We start from the raw sequence: 23,006 nt of genomic DNA, 5'->3' as shown, positions 1-23,006 counted from the left end.
GGAAAGAGCACATGACTATAGCCTGTGGTACACTACTAGTGACATTCATATATAAACAGAGATAACCAGCTATCTTTACTCTGTGAAGTCTTCTTAGCAGCCATCTGCCAATCTGGCAGACAAGATGAGGGTTTACATTGAGCCATGTTAGCTTATCAGTAATGCCAGTATGAGGGATTCTATCAAAGGCTTCGGCCAGGTCAAAACAGGGTTATGTACAGAATGGCAATTGATCATGGCTTTGGTTCCTTTTCAAACAAGTTAATTAAGTTTATGAAACAGGAGCTGCCTTTGGCAAAGCCAATTTGATTAGAGTCTTGGAACAGTATACTGCCTGCATCTAAACTAATTAATTCAGATATATGTGCAATAACTTTACATATAATACTTATGAAGCTACTAGGGCTACAGCTGCTTGGACTGGTGGTGGGGTCACCTTTGTGGCAGTTTTCCAGGCATTAGGGTCATATCCTATAAATACCGTGAGATTATGAAAGAATAAGGAGAAGTTCAAGCGGGTGTATTTTGTGCAGGTTAGGAGGTATGTTATCAGGATCAATGGATAGTGTTTACAACTGTGGATAAGACCAAATAGAACTTGATCGAGGGTACTTTTGGGAAGAGATTTTTGTAAAATATGGGAAAACAGGGTATGTAAGAAGTGTAATGTTGAAGCTGATTTTAAGTGCTAAGATATTGGTAATAAACATGGGCTCAGAATATGTGGTAGTGTTATAAACAAGCTTGTTGCATGGCTGGGTATTACATCTGAATTTCAGAATATAGTTGAAGATGATTTCATGATTATGTTCAGTGGAGGTATCAGTCCTATGTTTCCTATGTTTGTTTTCAGCTTTACACTTTTAATGGTACACTTATGGTTATTGCTAACCCGTCTCAGATTTTTATGTGATATAGAGATTGAGCCAATTGATAGATGGTAAGCAGTTTCTTCCTTTTATCATACAACTTGTTAACAAGAGAGCTTCTCCATAAAGGTCTGATCTTAAATTTTTCACTACATTTAGAATGGCTAGGGAGTGTTTTCTCAATAAATTTGTTTCAGTGAAATTAGAAATCAGAAGAGAAAGTGGCAGCTGTGGCAATGGTGTCAACAACAGTATGATTGATTCTGATATTTTGTAGGTCACCTTTCAGTTGTAAAAGATGTGCTAATATTCATAACTGTAAGCACAAAGTATAATACATTATGTCTGCATGTTACCCTCTTCCTTTCTGAGTATTTTTCTACGACCCTGGGCATACATGGATCCATACATAGTGCTGTTGCCAAGTCTGTTAAAATACAGTGTACCTCCATAAAGTTTTTCAGACACGTCATGCTAACATATGAAATGTTTATCTCACAGATGATACCTTGATCCCTAATGTTAAGGCCACCAGTCTTGTGATATTACTATTATATGCAAGTAGTGCTAATCTTCATGTCTGCATAAACAAAGTTGTATGGCTCAGGATATGCGCATGTTACCCACTTATTTTGTGTAATTTTTACCACCATCCTGTGCATACACGGATGCACAAATACTTTCTTGTTCCCAGGTCCATTAATGTATTATGATTAAAGGAGTTTGACAAGACATGGCATATATTCATCTTTTCACAAACAAATTTCAGTACCTCATGGATGAATATCTCATTTTACGCATTCAGCAAGTCATATCATTTTGCAGATGAAACATTGCATAATTAAAATACTACATTTTTGAGATTTTGTGATTAATAAGCAGATATCCTGATATTCATTTCTGTGGGAATAGGCATGTTTAGCTCATAATACCACCTTTTTATATATTTTCTTACAATCTGGGAGTACACGTTATGCTTATATTCTTGCTTACCAAGTGTATTTATAAAAATGTAGCATATTTTATGTTACTTTTCAGAATCATCCATAATTTAAAGGAAGCATGCTCCACACTGACTGTTTCACTGCATGCACCTACCAACTGTAGCTGATATGTTGCTCCTGTTTGAAGTGTATACCATTCCTGATGCATTATTAATAAGCAAATCTTGCAAATAATTCTAACTGTGAGAACAAAGATGTACAGTTCATGATGTGTGCATGTCACCCATCTATCTTATTACCATTGTTTGCATGCATATATGGATCCACACTTATGTTCTTGCATATTTTCCATAACTGTTGACATTTGTCAATAACTGGAGTAAGTTACATCTCATGCTGTCACTGCATAGAAACTGTCACTCAGGTCAGCCTTCAGGTGGTGCATCACTTCATGGTACACTCCCTATCACTGCTGGGGATGAGTATTAATATTAAAATATTCCTTACACTTATAAATTCCCCTGAAACTTTTTTTTTTTATATTTGCAGCCCATATTCCTACCCAATGGAGGAAACAAACATTGTGATGTCTGGATATTATACTTATTTATGTCATGCCTGGTCTATGTTGATATAAAGATCTTGACTAAACCTATCATGCTATTTGTGCAGTTTTTTTTATTTTTAATGAAAAAATATCATATTTTTAACAATTTCAGTTAGTTCATAGGTAAGTACTAGGTAACCAATTTGCAGACCATTTTAAGCCTAGCAAAAAAAAAAAAAAAACTATTCAAAATTTCCCTTTAGCCTCAAGGAGGCCAAGGCAAGACAGACCAAGAGAGAATTTAAGGCTGTCCATTCAATTATCTAAATTTGCCTTGAAAGTTGCAAGGGTGCTAAAATGCTTGACATGTAGTGGAAGTCTGTTAGTGTTCCACCAAATCAATAATTCTTGAATGGTATATGTCATGCATTGTATTATGGTAATAAAAATGTTATTATGAACATATTAATAACAATTCATGAACATCTGCCACTGGGATTTCTATCAGTTGTTCAAATTCCACAGCTGCATGTCCTGAATACACAAAAAAAGTGCTGTAGACAGTGGCGGCTCATGGTATAGGTCTGCAGGACTGCAGCCCCCCCCCCCCCCCAGCTTTGGAAGAAAGAAAAAAACATGTTTACTTTAAAATAAAAAAAATATATATTTATAAATTATTAAATATTTTAATACTGGCTAATTGCTGTAAACAAGTCCAATTGACTCGCAAATCCCGGAACTCAAACAGTGAGTTCCGTTTTTTTTTTTTGTTTTGTTTTTTAATTTTCGACTGTAATCTGCATCTGAACTGTTGCAAAATCAGTTTAGATTGAGGAGAAAAAAGGCATTGGTGTGACGCCCAGAAGACTATGCGTTTAACTGCAGAGCTGTAAGGTCTTTAGACTCATAAGTACCATGCCAAAAAAAACAAAAAAGCATTGCACTACAATGTTGGTTGAAATGCCAGCAGTGCCATCAATTTATTGAGCTCCCAGTTACAGTAATGGTTCAACTGCGCAGCATGACACATTACTTCTATGTAGTGCCGGCCTTTTGCTTCTCAGTACCAAGTGATACACAGTGGCGCTGCCAATGTCTTTCATAGCAGAAGTAAGAGCTTGTTTCACACTAAAAACGATGACTTCGTCTGACAAACCAGATCAATTATTGGTTGCTTTCATACATATTCAGTATTTAACCCACCCCCAACCCACCAGGCCTCAGATATACAACTGTAGCCAAATAAAAAAATAAATTGCCAGAGCAATGCACGGCAATTGCTTTTACTCTAAAATCATTGAAGTCTGCTGACTCTATTGGTATGCAAGGATAAAGTTCTGATAATGCCCTGGGAGACATAAGCTTGACTAGTGCCTTGGGGTTTGCTGGAGCTAGTGTGGGAGAAGAAGGAACGACAAAGCTTAAGCCTGCTTGCCTTTCTTTGGGTAGGGGGAAGGGGAAATGAGCTAATAAGCACACTGTATGCAGTAGAATCCTCAGTGGAGACAAGATCATATAGCGGTGACTGTCTACAAGTTGGGCAAAGCCAATTGGTCACTTCCTGTGGAAGAGTGGAATGCTTTGAAACGGCCAATTGCATGCCAGCCCCTTGGATGAAAATGTGCAGGACTGAACAATAAACTCTGTATGGCTGCCTTTGTGATGGTTTTCATTATCAACAATCAGCTCCATAAAAGGGAGAATGAATGGTCAGTTACCCAAGATGAGGTTGATAACCAAATGACTATTCTTGAAATGTCCACTGCAGACATGCTTTAGAAATAAAGTCAAGAAGCAGCCATCCCCCATGTGATATGCCCTTCAATAATGGCGGTTGAAGTCCAAATAGGCATCCTCTGACACAATACTACAAAATATATTGTCCCCTTAAATTACATCTGTTTGCCATTGGGTGAACTCTTTCTCTGTAAACAGCAAAGGAAATGAACTTTGTTCTGCATTCCTATGCTTATTCAGACTTTTGAGATTAAATCATAATTAAAACTCAGTGCCCAGATTATGGAGAACTCTTCTTTCCTGAACCTCTGGAATATGTCAGAAAATGCATGTTTTAATTAAAACTTACTTTAAAGACAACTTCAAGGAATAAGTAGGCATTATTCCTTAGTAAGTCCTGGGTCTTGCTATAGAACAAATATTGTGCTTCACACTTGACAGCCTGCAACTCTGAGATGGGATTGCAGTGAGACGGTTACTAGCAATTCATGTTCCATAGAGAAGAAGACTCAGTATACAGTAGTCTTCAGTGCTGTCCAATATAGAGGAATGAGCTGCAATACCCAGGAAATAGGAAGCATTGAGGATATCTGCTAGGTGATGGTGACTCCCTGGGACTGAACCTGCAGGAGACCACAAGCTAAAGTTCTCTAAGAGATACCTCTGAAGGAAGCAAGGAAGCCAGATATAGGAACACCCAAATGTTGTTTTGTTTAACACCCTCACTACCAAGGTTAATAATATGGCAAAAACCCTGAAGGAGAAGAAAGTTAAGAAATGTTTCCCACAAAAAATCACGAAAACATCTGACACGCATCTTATATCCTAATATGTGAATAAGCACCCGTGATTTTGACTGACGTTTTCTGATTTATCCTCTTGAGCTACTCTAGCATCCAATTTTAGCACCACAGCACAGATTGTTTTTCAGAGCATAGAGGTTTTGATCCCAAATGTAAATAACATATAATTGACTTGTGACCTGAACACCAGAAAATTATGTCAGGGTTGATCAGAATAAGCAGCTAGAAGAAGGAATGCCTCTAATACTGATAAACACTGCACAACTGATGTGAAGAATGAAACACGCCATTCAGAATGATCACTTCTTCTCTGGAGACATGAAAATGAAAAATAAAACTCCGCTCTTTTTTTCTGCTTCCAGAATATCTATAACCCCTTATCCAAAATGCACTAAGGCTGCACCAGAAATCTGTAAAAAAGATTGGTCCATCAGAAGCATTACAATCAGGTGGGCTGACCAACTAAAGTATGTCACTAACTTCCATAATGCTCATAACTCGTTTGTCCAGGGTGATTGTTGCCAAAGGTGTGGTCAACACACAGAACTGATCTTGTGTGTGCAGAGTAGTGAGGACTTCTTTCAGGCTCTGTTTACCATGACACTTTTGATGGACTTAGAAGGATCCAGAGAGAGAATTGGGAACTGTGATTTAGCAAGTCTGTTTTGATAATTAGGAGACTTTCTTCCTAAGTCAAAGAAAACCTCAGTGAATACAAAATAACCTGTTCTACCCTCATCTGCCACATCCAGACTAGATGGTGCATTGCCTCCCTCCTGGACAGCCTACCTGTGTTTCACTGAATCTCACTAAGCAGTGTGATTATATTAGCATTGTTTAAGCTTGGCAAGGTGACAGAGGTATAAGAAATACTGTTACTTGCATCTGCACTCCAGTAGATTACATTTAGTGATTTGATTAGGAGAAATACATGGCACTGAGAAATAATCTTATGCCTCTTGTTATTGTTACACCTGAAAAACACAGACTGAAACTGTAGCATAAAAGGATAAATCCAAAATTATTACCTTGATTTCCAGTGCTCATTTACCAGCATATACAGTGGGAGGGTGGGCAGTGCTGGATGGGAGTGAGCAACTGATGATGGCGTGTCCATCCTGGCAGTAGAGAAATGTTTTTGCTTGCTGTGGTTTTGGCACCTATAGCCATGTAGGTGCATCACCCGTGGGAATGAGACTATTGAGCCCATGTTGTACAGCAGTATGCTGCATAGGCAGAGGGGTGGAGTGTGTGGTAACATGAAAGCACCCTCATGAGCAGCAGTTATGGACCTAGCAAGCCAATGATGGGAGGGAGTTCAGTTTGAGCTGGGAGAAGTCCAGAGGATAGGAAGACTGATTTACTTCCTAACACCTGATTCGTACCTCTGAAGTAAACAAATGAGCTGATAAGGACCTCTGTCCAGAAAACAAACAAGTCATAAGGCTCTTACCCTGTCCGGTGAGCCTGGTTCTCTGCCCAAAGGAGGACTGAATGGGTCATTTGGCTGCTGAAAGGGGTGCCATTGTATGAATCTTGCAGACAGGAATAAAGATTGTAAGCCCACAATACTGCGAATAGTTCCCATGCCTTCCTGAATGCATTATTTACTATCATATATCCTGGGATCACCACACTTTGGAAATTACTTGTCCTATTTCTAATCTTCAGTTTATTGTTTTTATTACTGAGAAGGTGAAATTCATGCAGTTTGAATAACTTCTAATTTTTCATGGCTTCTGCAGTCCTCACCAGTCTGGTTCAATAGACACCATAGCACTGAGATGCACTACCAATGGTAATAACCTTCTAGTGGTAAGTCTTCAGAGATGTCATTCTGCCCTGTCCTTCTTTGGTCTTTCAGCAATATCAGTGTACCACTGTGATAATTATCTGGTTTATCTTTTGCCTGTATACTCTCAAAATACATGCAGATAGTGTTCTTGGGAACAGATATTTTCTTCACATCAGAAGTGTAACTGGCTCAACCAGTGCCCAGTTTCGGTACCATAAACCAGCACCCCACTAACTCAGTTCTTAAAAAAATAGCACCTCACTGTACTAAGCTGATCGCTATCGCTAATATACTTAGATCCATATCCCCCCAGCTTTTCCACTGAGGAGCAAAGAAAAAAAAAAGCATTTTACTGTTTTAAGGAAATCATTAAATCATTACAGCTTGTTATAGTCAGACCCAGCAACAAAAAAAAAAAAAAAAAGAAAGAAAGAAAAAAAAAAGCACTTTACTTTAATAAGTCAATTGCTACATTATAATAATTTACAGCTAGATCCATGCTCCCCAAAGAGCAAAAAAAATGGAAGTTCCATCTAGTGGCTCATCAGCTAGGAGGCCAGAAGCATGAACCTCCCGAACCATTCATTCAGGTTCCACTTCTATGCCCTGCCTCTGACCCCCCTTCAACATCAGCTGGCACTACAAGTTATCCAAGTCCTCTTCTGAACTCAGGTCACCAGCAGTACCACACCACAGCTGGATGTCTTGCCTCTGCACCATTGGGATGACTTGTCCTAAATTTTTATACAGACAATAAGCATGAAATTTGTGCATAGATTAAGTGTTGTGGGTTCAAGAACATTTGCCATTTACCTGCATAACAGAATAAACTACTTGAAACTTCAACAGGGCGCCTTTATTCTTCTCACAGGGAGAGCATCAGAGAGAGAGAGAGACGGAGCGAGAGAGAGACAGTTTATTAGATCTGCTAGCTAAAATTATTTTATCTTGATTAATCCTGTCATGTTACTTGTTTAATACCTGCGATACTGCCTTTTATATGGAAGCTTTTTCTTGATGTATATTTGCTTTATCCACTGAGTGATAAGTTAGCTTGTGCTACCTTTTAAAAACTTGCACGCCTAGTTGTTCTGCAAATGGGTTGCAGGACCAATTGGGGTCACTACAGGTGCTCAACTCCAGAGAGCTTGAAAACCAGTGTCTTGAAGCAAGAGACTTGTGCAACTTGTAGCTTGGCTAGAATGAGTTGGGAAAAACAGCTGCGGGGAGGGAGTGGGAGGGGGGTTTTAGGATTAGGGAATGGGTGCTGGTTAGGCAGCAGGAAGGGAATTTAAGGGCTAGGAAGTGTGAACAGAGTTTAATGTTTAGGAAGCAATCAGGAAATGTATGTTTAAGGAGCAGAAAGGAGATTTTAGGGTTAGGGAGAGATCAGAGAAATTTAGGGTGAAGGGGTTGGAGTTTCAGGTTTAGAGAATGATCGGAGACTTTAGGGTTAGGGAGGGGCTGTGGAGGTTTAAGGTAAAGGACCACAGAGTCAGGTTTGGAACTGGGTGAAAGTTTTAGTTTAGGGTTTAGATTCTGATAGGGCTATGTAGGTTATAGGATCGGGTGTTGGGAATACTATGCAGAAATGGGAGATAGTTGGAGTCAGACCACCTGATTTTTCAAGCAAGTAGAAGTGAATAGATGTACCATGAGCTATTAGCATGACAGCAACTATAGATACCTGACCAATCATGTATTTTAGAGGTTGTGATGTTGACAGTGTCTCTTCATTGTGAAAACCCAATAAGTGCCCACAACTTTGCAAAACACAAGAATGATCCCTAAGTTACTACTCTACCCTGCAGTGTAACTCACATAATGAAAGCAATACAAGGCAGGGTAATTCTGCCAAAGCTAAGAAGAGAAACACTAGCAAAGAAAAAAAAAAACGTGATATATTTTATGCAGGTTGTGTATTGAGAGATGAGGGACAACTACCTGTGGCTACTTGAGATATGACAGCATAGTGATGTTACATAACAATGAAAATGTATAATAAATGATGCATAAGGAGCATGCTATAGTAAAATTGTACTATATAGCCATATCTGTTACAAATTTATGAATAGAGGACAAGGAAGAAAGGCTCTACAAGACATAATAAAATGGATTTCCTTCTCTATCAGATTTGTAAAACAGCTCTAACCACAAACCACACAAGCACCACTTTTTAAATATTATTATACATACAATTAGCAATACTGCTATTTCACACTAACTGGATCTTACTAAGACTGTAGCATTTGAGAAGAATATAGAATGCATATAAAAATATGCCCTGGGAGGAAAAATGTCAAGTAAATATAATCATAGTTCAACACCACTGTGCCATCAAAACAATAAAATACAGTTTCATTAAACTGTATTACAGTGGCATCTTTTTAAATTCAAAACACTAGTAACAAGCAAAATGTAAGATCAATTATAAACAGTATACACAATAAAGCAGGAGAGTTTAAGAAGTATTTTTAAAGTGTAGCACTTAAAGTCAAAAAGAACTTGCAGTTGACAAAAGGGACAGCAGACAGATTAAGGTACTGCAGAAAAAGTGATATAATGTAAAATATTCAGGGGGTAATAAAGAATAAGAATATATTTTATTTTATTTATTTAACATTTGTTTACCGGGATGGTCTGACTGGATAACAGTGTCCATTTTCAGTGGAGGCCTGAGGAGAAAAGCTCCAGCTCCATATAGAATAAAAGGGCAGAAATCAAATATTCTGTGGGTACTAATAGATGAAAGTGTAGAATGAAAGTGCAAATATCTATCACAGGGTATAACTCGGAGAGGTGATAATTACAGGGTGTCACACTGTTTGTATGTTGTCAGTGATAAATAGGGTTTTTGAGAGTGGCAGCAAATGAGGTGTTATTCACTAGAGACTCTAGTAGTTTATTCCATAAGAACAGCAGCGTGTGTCCCAAGGATCTACCCCCAGGTTCAAAAGATGCATGATATACCTTTATTTTGAAAACCTCTGAAGACCATGGAAGCCTAGGAGGAAAATGCTATATGAGCTGATTAAGATCTGTCCAGTGCTGTTTGTGAAAGTGCTTGAGAGCAAAGATTTGTCAGCATTTCCGCCTGGGATTCCAATGCATTCAGGCCAGTTCTTATAAAAGCTCACAGAAGGGGGTCATAGGGTTGACATCAGCTGTAGGCCTGGGAAGCATGTACTTAAGAAATAATTGATAGTGAATGTGTACGTCATGCCATATGTACCTTTAAATGCAGGATCTGACTATGATGGGAAAGCCCAAGAAGTAGAAAGAAAGAAAGAAAGAAAGGGCGAAAACTGGTAAATACAATATAACCTACACCACCTGTGTTGATTATGGCTATGATATTTTAGTAAGCACTTTTCCCATTTCAGTCCATTTTCTGTGCTGCATTTTGTATTATTCAGGATTGTAAATTTGTAGAAAAAGTGGTCCCATGAAAGTTTTAAAGGTCTGTTAATAAATGCAAGCTAACCCTTTAAACTTAGTTTTATTACCATTTAGTGAATCTTTAATAAGAAGAAATTATTTTTTTAATCGGTAGACAGTGGCGGCTCATAGTATAGGTCTGCGGGACTGCAGCCCCCCCAGCTGTGGAAGAAAGAAAAATAACATGTTTACTTTAAAATAAAAAAAATATATATTTATAAATTATTAAATATTTTAATACTGGCTAATTGCTGTAAATGAGTCCAACTGACTCGCAAATCCCGGAACTCAAACAGTGAGTTCCGTTTTTTTTTTTTTTTTTTTTAAATTTTTGACTGTAATCTGCATCTGAACTGTTGTAAAATCAGTCCAAATTGAGGAGAAAAAAGGCATCGGTGTGACACCCAGAAGACTATGCGGTTAACTGCACAGTGAATTGGAAGGAGGTTGGACTGCCACGTCCGCAGTCATGTACGTGATGCGGACGGCTGGATGACTAATGATTGGTTCCCGCTCGCTTCCCAAAAAAGAAAGCAAAAAACAAATCAGTAGTACACAGTGCCTAGCACGCATATCGCACAGTTGAGTGTTTTCATTACTTGCTACTGTACTGAAAGGTGCTTCATTCTGTTGCTAAAAATACAACTTGTATCTGTGTTGTTTGATTTTTTTTTTTTTTTTTTTAGGCTTATGAGAGTTCATTTGTTCAAACAGACTGACGAGCAGCAAAGGAATTTTAATATCAGGAGTGACTGACTGTAAGGATCTGTAACATACGAGGGCAAAGACAAAAATAAGAAAATACATCACGGATGTTCTCACAACTCAGGGACAGGGAAGCAGTATGTTGGCGTGCATGTATGATGTGTGTGTGTGTGTGTGTGTGTGTGTGTGTGTGTGTGTGTGTGTGTGTGTGTGTGTGTGTGTGTGTGTGTGCATGTGAGTGAACAAGGCTGTGTACCTGTGCTAACTTGATGCATTGGCCACTGGTGGTCATTGCCATAGGAAAGTGTAATCTTGCACTTGCAGTAGTTACAGGCCATTCAGAGGCATTCAGATTAGCCAATAATGAGGTATTTCCTCATTGTGGTTAACATGTCGTTCTATCATATTTTTCTGCATTGTAGAATCGGTCCCTTTAGGCTGTAGCTCATAACTACCAGCAGTAGCATTTTTTCTGAATCCCCAGATGAGTCATAAGTCATGACAGTGGGTCCCTGTCTGTACAGAGGCCAAAAAGAAAAATGTTGAATTTAGTACAAGACCATTCATTAAAATTGTTGCTTTTACTTACCAGTTAATTGTAAAGACTTTTATTTAACATTTAAGTGAAAATAATTTGAAGTAACCATTAATGAAGAATTGTCAGATCTCCGACAGTGTTTTAAATACAGCAACTTTTTTGTCATAAAATTATTATTTTTTTTATTTTCATGACTCTCATCACCATACAGACTCATAACTAAGTAAAACTCCTTTCATTTATAAAAATAACAAGGTTAAGAATGTCTAAACAATTATGGGTTTATTATATAGCTGAGGAAATCATCAGAAAGTGTCATAAAATAATCTTTACTGACTAAATATTGCTGTTGTAAATGTACTTCAGGATCCTAATCCTAATCCTATCCTAGCCTTACTATATAATTTGATTTGTTATCCTGGTTCCTTTATGGCAGACCTTAAAGCAAGCATGGAATGGAGTATGTGGTTCTTCCATTTATATGGTATTTAGTTATGGCAGACCTGAACGGAGTTTTTTTTTTCCTGTTATGGCAGAATAGATGCTTTGTTTCTTCTTATGGCAGACCTGAACATAGTTTTTTTTTCCTGTTATGGCAGAACTGAACAGAGTTTTTTCTTTGTTTTCTGGCAGAAGTAAGTGTGTGTGTGTGTGTGTGTGTGTGTGTGTGTGTGTGTAATACCCGAGTTACATACAGCTGATGGCTAGAGAGAACTGAACTCAGGAATGAGACTCAAACCCTGAATCTTGGGAAACAGGTAGCTACAGCTTAGTTTCCCTACCCACTGCCACGTGTGAAATTTTTGCCTTATATTTTTGTTCTGTTCCTCATAATGTATGTGGTTTTCAGGATTTTGAATTCACTAAATAATGACAGGCATTTGAATCTCAGACTTCATATTCTTCAGAAAGTACATGGTAACACAAATCCTTTTATTCTAGCAATTTTCTGTTTATATGATCAATATTTGAAAATTGTCCCTATTTTTGGGGCTGTATAGTGGCTTTGTCCAGGTTTTTTGAGTTAAGAGGTTGACGGCTATGGTGAGAACTGAATTCACTGAATATGTTTGGGGGCTGTGTTTCCCCATTATTGTCTTTGTCTAGCTGTTTTGTGCTAAGAGATTGAGAGCTGTGGTGAGAACAGAACTGACTAAATGATAGCCACTTAAGTTTCAGTCTGTCTTTCAAGAAACAGCTGATTTGCTATAGTGGTATGTTACTCTGACTGTAATGCACATGGTCCTGGGTTCAAGGCTTGGCAGTGAAATGCATGGTGGTAATGCAGTATTTTATTCTAGCAACTTTCCAAGATTATACAAGCAATGTTTAAAATGTGTCCCTAGTTTTGGGGCTCCCCCCCCCAATATATTTTGGCTTTTTCTCGATTTCTTGTGTTTCAAAGTTGACAGATACAGTTGAGTGTTGAGTGGATTTTATAAGGAGCTGAGAGCTTGAAGAGAAGTTTAGTGCTGCGTGTGCTGAATCTGCTTGCATTGTTAATAGCACAACAGGTAGTTTACTTGCTTTTGATGCAGAAGACTGTGGGTTCTACTCACACAGTATATAGATGCATTGCTGATACTGTACTGTGTTGTACTTTTAAAGGGGATAGATGCTGCAGTCCTGAGAATGTCCTCTTTGGCAGAGATACCTAGTAATGATGAACCTGTTATCAGTTTGCCATCCATTCCCTATTGCAATATTACTAGCTTATCATTATTTTATTGTAACATAGGCAATTTATTCCTCAAGGGCAACAGGCACTTTATTTGTAGATGAAACAATGAAATATAAAGTTGTTTGCTAGCAGCAACTGCTTAATTTAGTTACAGATCTCTTTACTGTGGAATTATTTAGATGACTTTTACTTCTACAGAGATTGTGCATATGTACTGATACTGGTGGATTGTAGAAGTTTGAGTAGACTTTTATGATGGAAATGTTTTGAATTGGGCAATTTTGTCATTATTGGTGCATGCATTTTGATTCATTGTTTACTGAAAAATGTTCAAAACAATAAATTCAAAATGCCCTCTAACAACTGCACTGTATTATAAAAGGAATATAATTTAATACAATCAGGAAGGTGTATCAAAGAACACATGTATGTTTCCTGTGCAAGGGGCCTATTATTTGGAAACAGCCCAGAGTTAATCTTTATCTGCAACTGGTCAGATGTATTTTCTTTGAGTGTGGGTTTCAATGCTGTTTCAATGAATGTGAGTTTCAAGGGCAGAGACGTTTTAATGCCAAGTCTATTTTGATTGTGAGATTGCATTGCTTTGTTTAGCAGATGCCTATTAGTGTTAGTGTCTGTGCTGTAAAATGTAAAATAAAACTTTTAAATGAAATCCAAATCATCATAGAAGTAAAGCAGTATGCACATTACAGTGTTTTTGGTAAATGAGGTGAAATAGACAAGTAATGGGACATTGGAATAGCTGCAGGGGGGAGGCCCCATTCAACTATAATTTTGTGAGGGGAGAAGGGTGGCAAACTCACACAGCCCTGGCTGAACTATACCTCTCAACTGCCCAGATTTTTGCAGAATGAATAGATTTTTGCTTCTTATTTTTGGTTTGTTCCTCATAAAATTTGTGGTTTTCTGGCAAATCATTTAGGAATGAAGTCAGTAAATAACAACAGACATTAAGTTTCAGACTTCATACCCTTCAGAAAAATGCATGCTAAAGCAAGACCTCTTCTGTCAACAGTCTAAGTTTATACAAGAGCAATTTTTAGTACTGTTTGTATGTTCCCCCAATATATTTGGCCTTGTCCAGATTTCCTGCATTAAGAAGTTTAGAGGTACGCACAAATACATCACTTTATAGAATTAGGTATATCCAAACCTCTCAACTGTCCCCAATTTTGACTCAAAATGTTGCTCTCCCCCTAATAATCCCTCCGCAAAATGGCAAATTTGTAAGAAAACATGGAGGGTTTCCAATTAATAAATAAATGCAATGATCACAGTTATAGATTACTTTTAATTTCAGAAATGCATGTAGATTCTCTTATTTTGTCAGTTGCTCAAGTTAACAGTACTAATATTAAAAAGTGTACCTTCTTTGACAGGTTCCTAGCTATATTGTGTGGCTATTTTATATTTTTATATCACATTTTTGGTCAGTTTTTCATAAAACTGTGGTTTTCTGGCAAATTAGTGGCAAATCAAATAATTAAAGACTGAAGTTAGAAAACAATGACAGACATTTGAGTTTCAGATTTCATATCCTTCAGAAAATTCATACTAATGCAAGCCCTACTATTATATTGTCTTTCTAAGTTCATAAGAGCGATATTTAAAAATGGTCCTTATTTTATGGCCTTTGTCCCACTTCTGTATGCCTTTGTCCATATTTCTTGCTCTGAGGCTGAGAGTATGACAAATGTGTCAGGGCCATCACCGTCAGCCAGGGACATTTCAAATTGTGACATACTTGTTGCACCCCACTCCCTCACATAGTGAGTCCGGATGTGTCCAAGCAAGGCAAGGAGCAGTTATGCAGTGTAAGTGTGCAGAGTATCCACCCATCCAAGGTAGACACAAGTACTACAGTGGCTTTTTACCTGTCCTTGATTTTGCAGAATGTTCTGGTTTTCTGTCACATTTTTATACTGTTGATTTATACTTCTTATTCAGAAAATGCATGTTGTTGCAGTGCCTGTTGCTCAGGTAAGCTTGTCTGAGACTGTAAGATGCAAGTGCGCTTTAATAAGCATACTATTAAAGAATTACCAGCATTGAAAGCCTTTTTGTTGTTGCCATGCAGGGAATATTTACATAACTTGATAGCGTATAAGCTTTAGGTATTGAAATGCATATGACAGTATTTGTAATAAAGGACAAGATTACAGTATTTTCAGAAGCTCATTACATTTATTGGAGACTTGTAGTCATCTTTGCAGGCTTTACATGGAAACTAAACAGAATGCCACTCTATCATGTGTGGTCCATAACCTGTGCAGTAATCCTTTAAGCAATTTATCTTGAGCTTGTTTCTTGTTTACTGTTCATTTTTTACTTTGATCATGTTTTCCCCATGAAACAAGTAGATAGTTGTTGTCAGGCAGCAGGTCTTTTTTGGATAAGAAACATTTTTACATCTGGGGATATCACACAAATTGCTACTTTCAGCATGTTAGTTGGTACTTTTATAAAGCTGAATATAAATTATAATTAGAACTGCAGTGCAAGGAGAAGTGGTTTGAGTTGAGTGATCCTTGTTTGTTTTATACTTGATTTTGACTGGCATTTAAAAAATAATTTATTTTTTCATGCCACAAAACCTTTTTGTTTCCATCTAGATATTAAGTAAGCTGTCATGTAGCCAATGCACTGAAATATTTTTTCTTCTACAATTCATTTTGTCTTTATTGGACTCTCATAATGTCAGTTTGGCACCCAGGGCAGCATATTTAATTAACAGCTCAGTTTTTGTGATTTTTATCATAACCACCCCTTTCTAGTTGGTCGCAACCCTTCCTGTTGGCCCCACCCATTTAGCTGTCTCCTGCAGCCATTTTGATTTGAAGTCACCAGCTGCCGCTGTCGGTAGAACAGAAAAAACACTGTCTTCTCATTACTTATGTAATCCACTACAAAGCAGGAAAACTGGGGTTTGTGATCATAAAAAAAATAATACATAAATAAAAATGGAAAAAATGAAATAAGAAAAAGTACACTTCTCCCAGAAATATGTATAATGGTTCCTGTGAACTAACTTATTTTATATGGAGAAATGGCTGTTTTAAGAAGTGCAAACTTTTCAGTTTATTTCAAATGAATGGTGTGAGTTTTCACAAACAAAACATAATGCTGCATTTAGTTGAGTAGAAAGCTAAGTTATATGAGAAGGCATGCCTTAGCAGCCTCTGGTTCAGGACAAGCAAAGTATTATGTATGCTGGAATTTTTCTACATCAGATTTCTTTCCATGTTCAGCCTTGAAACTACTGGAAAAGTTAAAGGTGCATATCCTGATCACCCATTAACATTATCATTAATGCTTAAAATCAAAATGCTTGTTGTTATACTTTAATTTGTTTCACTTAGAGCATAACAAATATAAATAAATGTATTCATTAGTTCTAGCAATTGAAAACGAAGAGTCATGTATTTAGATACATTAGCAATATAGAACTTGAGAATGAAGAGATGATAAGCAGCAAGTAAAGGGGAGTATTATTCCTGAAATTAAATTTGTCCTTATGTCTTGGTGAGTACCTTTGCGAGGTGGACCTTGTTTTTCACAAAATCTCACCAAGACAACACTAATACATAGACTGTATTTACAGAGCATATATCATGGACAGAAGCAGGTTAAAAATTTAAAAAGATAGCTGTGTGCACAAGACCCAGGATAAAAAAGTGCCTAATCCTGATAGGCACACTGGTGCCAGGATTGGAAAAGATGACAGTGTAGAATTCTGAAAATACGGAAACATTCCTACAATGGGGCCAGGCCAGGCCCAGGGGGAGGTTGGCCCCCCCCTGTCATAGAAGGAAGTAGTACTCCACAAAAATCACAAAAACTGATAGGCCAAAGAAGAGTCATAAAGAGGATAAAGTGGACTATTGAGGATAAGAAAGAAATTATGTATTGTTAGTATTATGCAAAAAGCCCAGAATTTCCAGACACAAGATATACAAAATGATTAAGAGAGAAATTAGAGGAAAGAAAAATGCTTTCACAAGAAAAAACTGTCAGAAGCTTCAAATACAAATTTGTATTCATTAATACAACAGATTTGTGAAAAAACAGTATATAGATCAAGAAATGTTGATCTGTTTGGAAAAAGAAGCATCTGAGGAAGTGCAAAAATATAAACAACAAAACCTAGAGATTTGTGAAAAGTATAAAAAAGAAACATGGGAAAGAAAGAGAGAGATTTGATATGGTACAATATTTATGCAAAGGAGAAAGCTAAATTAATCAATATAAAGAAGGCAGCCCCAAAGATATCTGAAAAGAAATACAGGCAAAGGCATCCAGATATGGACAATTTCACAATAAAAAAATACTATCACAAAGAGGGAATGTAGAAAAGAAGATTAGTAAAGTAGAATTTAAAAAAGTAGAAGTTGAAGTTATGAAGTGCCTGCAAAATAAAGGATTTGGTGTAGAAGGTCTAACACAGGTTACATCACAACACGATGGAGTGAGTCCCTAAAGTAAGGAGAAGCAGGAAGATCAGGAGACATCTGAAGAAGAAATATGGACATGGGAAAGAAAAAGAGATTTAATATGGTGTAATATTTATAGAAAGGACAAAGCAAAACTAACCAATACAAAAATAGCAGCATCAAGGATATTTGAAGAGAAATGCAGGCAAAGGAATCCAGACATGGAAAACTTTACAATACAAAAAATAAGAAGACAAAGAGGAAAAGTAGAAAAGGAGATTAGTAATGGAGAAGTTATAGATACAGAAACTGAGGTTATGGAGTACCTGCAAAGTATAGGATTCAGTACAGAAAAACCTAATTCAAAAAGCACCACAACAGGATAGAGCAATGGATATCCAAATTAAGAGGAAACCAGTGGAACAGAAAGCAATTGGTCAGGTGCCATAGGAAGTTATTTTGGAGCCTTCCACAGGAAATCAGTATAAATGTTCACTTGAAGCTGGACAGCAAGGGAAGGAACATAAAACTGTGGAAACTCTGATTCAGTCAATGTTGAGGAGTGATAGGCCACTGAGTTCCCATATGACTGAGCAACGGATGGCACAGGATAAAATTGAAGAGAATGTGCCACAGGAAGATGCTATAGAACTTTCTACAGAATGCCCACAGGAAATGGAAAACAAAAAATGTACCCTCAATTTAGAAGAAAATGAGCTAAGAAAAGAGTTGCTTGATTTAATAGACATAGATAGACATATTAAGATCAATAAAAGAAATAGACTGCAGAAGGTTAATAAAACCAAAAAAGTCAGAAGTTGATAAAGCAAATGAACACAGTAATTAGGACTGTCCATAGAGATCCATGCAATATAACAGAAGTAAATAGGATATATTACTGTGCAGCTAAATTAATAACTGATAATGTTCTACCACAAGAACACAGGGTAGTGAAGGAAAGGAAGGGGAGGAATCGAATACCATCATGGAAGTATTGAATAGAGAAAACTGTAAAGCAATTAAGACAAGAAATGTCACTGCTAGAAGAATATAGAAGAGGGAACAGATCAACAAAAATACTAAGAAAGATAGATGTGATAAAAGCAATGCACAGTATTAGAACAGACCAGGATATATCATGCACTATTGCATATAGCAAACTAAAAATCTCAGCAGAGGTGGAAAAACGTAGAAGATATGCAGGTAAATATAAAGGAAAAGTACAAAATAAGCAGTTTATTGATGACCCAAAAAAGGTTTATAGAGAACTGGGAAACAAGGGAAAAGGAATTGAAAGATCACCTAAAAAAAGAAGAAATAGATACATTCTGGAGAATTATCTATGAAGATCCTGTGGAACATAACAAAGATGATAAATGGACAGAAGAAGTAAAAGAAAGAATAAGAAGTTTAAAGGTACAGGATATGAAATGGGATGAAGTAACAGACAGAGAGACTGAAATAAAGTTAAGAAAAGCCTCTAATTGGAAATCCCCAGGCCCAGATGCAGAACCTAACTTTTGGTTGAAAGTATTAACATCTTTGCACAAAGATTTAGCCATGAGTAAGAACTTTTTATATGTGCACCACGAACAGACTGGCTAACAACAGGAAAAATAGTGTTCTTACTTAAGAGTGAACCTGCAAGCTCCCCTAAAAATTACACACCAATAACTTGACTTCTGATGACTTATAAACTACATGGGAATCGATGCCGACAGAGTTTATAGTCATTTAGAAGAAAACTGAATTATGGCAATAGAACAAAAGGGCAATAAAAGAAAGTCATGTGGAACAAAGGATCATTTGTTGTTAAATAAAGTTATAGTGGAGAACTGCAAAAAGGGGAAGTATTTAGCAGGGGCGGCTTGTGCTATAGGACTGCAGCCCTCCCACCTAGAAACAAAAGAAATAAAAAATGTGAAGCATAAAATTAAAAAACAAATCAATTTATTTTTTACGAGTACCAGAACTTCCACGCATACACTCAGACTGCCCCACAGATGCCCAGGAATCTGTGCGGTAGATGAACGCACAGAACAGAGGAGCTCTGGACTGCTTGATCTGCAGACAGGACCAATCAGGAGAGAGGTAAGTTGAGTTTTAAGTTCTTGCAGGGAAGGGCTGAAGTCGAGCACAAGTTTGTTGCTTCCAGACACATTTACAGGTTGTGTGTGCATGTAAATGCCCCTGTTAACACATAGTGGTGGATAGAGATACTCAGGCTTGAACCCTGCACCTTGGATGCAGGTGGCAAGACCTGAATTCCCTACCCACCACTATTTGTAAAAACAAAGCAGATTTTTGCCTCATATTTGTTCTGTTCCTCATAAAATCTGTAGTTTCTATATCTTCATTTTTCCTTGCAAAGGTTTGTAATGCAGTGGTGAACTGGTAGCATTGTTGCCTGACAGCTACAGGTCCTCTGGCTTGATTCTTGGCTGGGGTGCCTTCTGTGTGGAGCCTGCATGTCCTCCCATCCCTTACAAAGATGTGTCTGGCGTGTTTCTCCCTGCTCTGCTGAAAATTGGCTTTGTTTTGTTCCAAGTCAGACTAGTTTCCTGGTTAACAAATGTTTAAAAATAACAGGCATTTGAATTTCAGACTTCATATTCTTCAGAAAGTACATGGTAAAACAAAACCTTTTATTCTAGCAATTGTCTGTTTATAACATGGATATTTGAAATTTGCCCATATTTTTGGGACTGTATTCCCCCATTATTGGCCTTATCCAGGTATTTTGTGCTAAGGTTGAGAGCTATGGTGAGAACTGAATTCACTGAATATGTTTGGCAGCTGTATTCCCACATTACTGGCTGTTTTCATGTGTTTACTGCTAAGAGGTTGACAGCTATGGTGAGAACTAAATTCACTAAATGGTAGCCATTTAAGTTTGTCTTCCTCTGTTTCAGCTGATTTGGCATAGTGGTATGTTTCTCTGACTGTTTTGCACAGGGTCCCCTGGGTTCAAGACGTGGCAGTGAAATGTATGGTGGTAACACAGCATTTTATTCTAGCAACTTTCCAACATTATACAAGCAATGTTTAAAATGTGCCCCTGGTTTTTGGCCTTTTGTCCCCCCCCCCCAATAAATTTTGTCTTTTTCCAGAGTTTTTGTGCTACAAAGTTCAGAGATACTGCTGAGTGTCGAGTAGATTTTACAAGGAGCTGAGAGCTGCAGGGGAACAAAAGTTTAGTGCTGCTTATGCAAAGTCTGATTGCATTATTAATAGCACAACTGGTAGTGTACTTGCTTTTGATGCAGAAGGCTGTAGGTTCTACTCCCACAGTAGGTAGATACATTGCTGATACTGTACTGTGTTGTAAAGGGAGTGGATACTGCAGTCCTTTTTGGCAAAGATACCTAGTAACTATGAACCTGTTATCAGTTTGCCATCCATTCCCTATTGCGGTATTACCAGCTTATCATTTTTTTAATGCATGCAACATAGGCAATTTATTCTTCAAGGGCAACAGGCACTTTATATGTAGATGAAACAATGACATATAAAGTTGTTTGCTAGCAGCAACCTCTTTATTAGTTACATATTTCTTTAATGTGGATTTTACTATTTCAGAGATTGTGCATATTTACTGATACTGGTGGACTATAGAAGGTTGAGTAGACTTTTTATGATGGAAATGTTCTGAATTGGGCAGTTTTGTCATTGGTGCATGCATTTTGTTTCATTGTTTACTGGAAAAATGTTCAAAACAATAAATTTAAAATGCCCTCTAACAACTGTACTGTATTGTACAAGGAATATAATGTAATACAGTCAGGAAGGTGTATCAAAGAGCATGTGTATGTTTCATGTTTAAGGGGCCTATGATTTTGAAAACAGCCCAAAGTTAATCTTTATCTGCCACTGGCAAAATGTATTTTCTTGGAATGTGGGTTTCAATACTGTTTCAATGAATGTGAGTTTCGAGGGTAGAGAAGTTTTAATGCTAAGTCTATTTTCATTGTGAGACTGCATTGCTTTGTTTAACAGATATATATTAGGGTCTGTGCTTTAAAATGCAAAATAAAACTTTCAAATGAAATCTAAATCATCACAGAAGTAAAGCAGTATGCACATTACAGTGTTTATGGTAAGGAATGGGACATTGGAATGGCTGCAGGGGGGAGGCTCTATTCGACCAAGATTTTGTGAGGGGGGGAAGGGTAGCAAACTCAGACAGCCCGGTTGAACTATACCTCTCAGTTGTCCATATTTTTGCAGAATGAATAGATATTTGCTTCTTATTTTTGGTTTGTTCCTCATAAAATTTGTGGTTTTCTAGCAAATCATTTAGGAATTAAGTCACTAAATGACAGACATTGAGTTTCAGACATCATAACCTTCAGAAAAATGCATGCTAATGCAAGACCTGTTATTCTATCAACTGTCTTAAGTTTATACAAGAGCAATTTTTAATAGTGTTTGTATGTTCCCCCAATATATTTAGCCTTGTCCAGATTTACTGCATTAAGAGATTGAGAGGTACGTGCAAATCGCTTTGTAGAATTAGAAATATCCAAACCTCTCAATTGTCCCCAATTTTGGCTCAAAATGTTGCTCTCCCCTAATAATCCCTCCTCAAAATGGCAATTTTGGAAGAAAACGTGGAGGGTTTACAATTATATATAACTGTAATGATCAGAGTTATAGATTACTTTTATTTCAGAAATGCATGTAGATGCTCTTATTTTGTTAGCTGCTCAAGTTAACAGTGTTAATATTAAAAATGTGTCCCTTTTTTGACAGGTTCCCAGTTGTATTGTGTGGCAACTTTATGTTTTTGCATCACATTTTTGGTCTGTTTTTCATAAAATTGTGGTTTTCTGGCAGATTAGTGGCAAGTCATTAAAGAGTGAAGTTAGAAAATAATGGCAGACATTTGAGTTTCAGATTTCATACCCTTCAGAAAATTCGTACTGATGCAAGACCTACTACTGTTCTATTATCTAAGTTAATAAGAGCAATATTTAAAAATTGTCCTTATTTTTGGACCTGTGTCCCACTTCTAGTTCTATGTATGGCTTTGTCCAGATTTCTTGCTGTGAAGTTGAGAGGTATGAGTGTCAGAGCCATCACCATCAGCCAGAGACATTTCATATTGTGACATACTTGTTGCACACCACTCCCCATTGTAGTGGCTCTGGATGTGTCCAAGGAAGGCAAGGAGCAGTTATGCAGTGTAAGTGTGCACAGTATTCCCCCATCCAAGGTAGACCACAAGTATGACTGTGGCTTTTCATCTGTCCTTGATTTTGCAGAATGTTCTGGTTTTCTGTCATATTTTTATACTGTTGATTTATGCTTCTTATAATTCAGGAAATGCATGTTGTTACAGTGCCCTGTTGCTCTTTTTAAGTAGCAATGATTTAATGACCATCAGGTAAGCTTGTCGGAGATTGTAAGATGCAAGTAAGCTTTAATAAGCATACTGTTAAAGAATTACCAGCATTGAAAGCCTTTTTGTTGTTGCCATGCAGAGAATATATACATAA

Source organism: Protopterus annectens, chromosome 2.part2 (assembly GCF_019279795.1).
Source record: "Protopterus annectens isolate FY-2018-M chromosome 2.part2, PAN1.0, whole genome shotgun sequence".
In the NCBI taxonomy this organism is placed as follows: Eukaryota; Metazoa; Chordata; order Ceratodontiformes; family Protopteridae; genus Protopterus; species Protopterus annectens.
Note: the sequence above shows the minus strand (reverse complement) of the source record.